The sequence below is a fragment of the Chrysochloris asiatica genome, unplaced genomic scaffold, assembly GCF_000296735.1.
Source record: "Chrysochloris asiatica unplaced genomic scaffold, ChrAsi1.0 scaffold00192, whole genome shotgun sequence".
Lineage (NCBI taxonomy): Eukaryota > Metazoa > Chordata > Mammalia > Afrosoricida > Chrysochloridae > Chrysochloris > Chrysochloris asiatica.
The window spans coordinates 1642878-1645952 of NW_006408710.1; positions in this window are offsets into that span (position 1 = coordinate 1642878).

The following is a 3075-nucleotide window of genomic DNA, read 5'->3' on the forward strand; positions in this document are numbered from 1 at the left end:
GGCTTCAAACAGAGCATCTACCAAATCAAAATATATGGGAGCTTGCAAAGGTCAGTCATAGGTAACCTGGCATTTAGAACGCAATGAAGAGCGATGTTGTCACCGTGTTGCAAAAAGCACATTAGGTGACAAGTACAAAATGACTTCTATAGTTTGGTATGTTGGTAGTTCTGGACTATTGCACTATTACTGTGCCCTTCCTGGAGGCTGTGAATATCAGGGTAATTAAATGTTTGACATGAACTCTCCAACAAGCCGGGGAAATTGCCAATCTGATTCATAGTGAGAAGACAATCATCCGTTCTCTCCTAACTTGGATCTACGATTCCACTGAAGACAAGATGATTTCACTTTCTGTTACTTCTGGATTCACTGGAGATGCTGTTGGTGGCTACAAGATAACAGAAACAAACCAATATGATTAAATTCTCACTAAGTACTAGATAGAGCCCTGGTGTGGCGCTGTGGGTTAATGCGCTGGACTGCAAAGTCGGTTTGAACAGCAAGGTCAGCCATTGAAGCTCACTAGCCGCTCCTCAGAAACACTATATAGGGTCATTAAAGGTCAGAACCACTTCAAAGGCACTTAAAAACAAGTACTAGACAGTGTGTGCAAAAGGGCATTTGGGGACATGACTCGTTTTAATCTACATAGTAATCCTGTGATCTGAATTTTTTCAATGGGCCAAGGAAAGTTTGAAGAGGTAGAGTGACTTGTCCAAAAGTCCTCAGCAAGCCACATGTTTATGCAAATGTTTGAATTCAGAATGATTACTGTCAAAATTGAGAGTCTTAAGTTTTGAAACTTTAGACTAGTAGACTTCAACTAAGGATTGAAGAATAAGAATATTTATGAGGATATTGATGAGTAAACTGAACACAACTGAACCTGAATGGTTGGGGAGGAGACAAAGGATCAGGTTCCACCTAAGCATTCAGAAAACAACCACTAAACTGTACTTATAACAAACACTGCTGTTACAGTTCAGATTTGGTGTCAACTTGGTTGGGTCAGGATTCTCAGTGGTTCCGCAGTGACGATGTAGGTTTCACCCCCATGATCAGCTCTGATCTAATGCCATTATACTGTAAATCCCCATTTCTGTAATGCTAATGAGGCCAATGCAATGGACAAGATTGGGTTGTATCTTAAGCCAATCTCTTAAGATATGAAAGACTTTAAACAAGCAAGCAGACTTCATGGTAATGACTACCACCAAGAAAGAAGAGCTGTATGAAGAGTTCTTCCTTTGGACCTGAATCCGCTGCACTGTGGAGCTCCTAGATGCAGAGAAATAGTGATGCCAAAATGCGTGGAGATCTCTAAGGAATGCTCAGCCTAAAATGCTGAAAGGAGACAAGACCCTTTCTCCAGAGCTGGCACTCAGAATTCAGACTTCCATTTCCCAAACTGGGAGAGACTAGATTTCTGTTCGTTAAAGCCATCCACTTAAGGTATTTCCATTAAAGCGACAATAGAGAACTAAGAGAACCGCCAAACTGCAATACTGTGTTGCTATTGAGTAAGCTCTAACTCGTGGTAACGTTATATACAATGGAGCTAAACACTGTTCAACCCAGTAAAGTCATTAGCATGTTGGAGGTCATTGTTGTGGCTACTGTCCCAGGTCGTCTTACCAAGGACTTCTTCACTAACCCTTGACTTCAGCACACATTCATGATGTCATGCTCTAGGGACTGAGCCTACTGAATCATGGGTCCAAAGCAGGTGAATCAGAAAATGCTCTCTTGAGTTCCATGAGGTTTTTATTAACTAATATTTTCAAAGTACATTGTCAGATCTTTCTTTCTAACCTGTCTTACTCTGGAAGTTCTGCTGAAAGCTGTGCATCTTGGATAACCCTGCTGGTGTTTGAAAAAGCCCAGTGGCATAGCTTCTAGCACCACAGCAACATGCAATCCGCCACATTACTACACATTGTCAGACTACTCATCCCCAAAGCCCCCACAAGTCCACTGTAACTGTGTCAATTCCAAATCACAGTGACAGGCGGCTTAATAGGTATTTAACTGAGGTTGATCAAGTTGACGAACATTCATTTATTAAGAACCAGCTAGGCCCAGGCATTTAGGAGTCCTGGTGGAGTGCTGTGGAATATTGAACTAGACTGCAAAGTCAGTTTGAACCACAATGTTGGTGGTTCAAACTCACCAGCCACTCCTTGGAAACCCTATACAGGGTCTCTATGAGTCAGAACTGACTCTATGGCATTTAGGCAAAGTGTTCTGCAAATTCATCCATTTCAAAGGACCATTTGCTCAGATCTTAAAAGTCTATCAACATAGACCTTCAAGTAGTGAAGTTGCAAAACTGGACAGTTTGTAACATTTTCTTTCCAAAGTTTTGGAAAATATTAAGAGAAAAGAAAGATTCCTAAAACAGACTTTGCTTGGTAGCCAAGCAATGAAGGCCCAAGCAGTGTAGCTTGTTTCTGAATGGGGAAGGGGAGAAAGGGCGCAACTAGTGGGGGACAGCGATTTCAAGTCTGGTTAATTCTGACTCTACTTTCTCTCTTCCTGATACATTCCCAACTGCATTCAGGATTTCTCCAATTAGTCCCCAGTGGTCAGAACTGACCCAGCGCCCAACCCCCTGCTCCTGACTTGTTTGAAATGAGATCTGGTTTTACTTAGATGAATTAAATGTCACTATATTTGTTTCTGTGAATTGTTCCAGCAAAAATTACAGCATGCACGTCTGACTTTCAGTGTCTGTAAGACTGTCTGCCTCTCTGGGCTATTTATAGTTGCCTTTTAAAAGTTCTAATAAAGATTGGTGTTGGTTTGTTTTCTCTTTAAGATTCCTCAGAATTGGTACAATTCAAAGCACCAACTCAACATTCTTGTTTTTATCTAATGCTTTTTTTTTTTTTTTTTTTTTTTTTACTAAATGATGCATATTCATTGTAAAATTTTAGAAATGAGAAATTTGGAGAAAAAAATAATTGGAGCAAACAGAAAGGGTCACAATGAACATTCGGTTGTGTATCAATCATCTTTTCTCCAGGTTTAAATGTATTTAAACATGAAGAAAATTCTATTTTACAAGCTCTT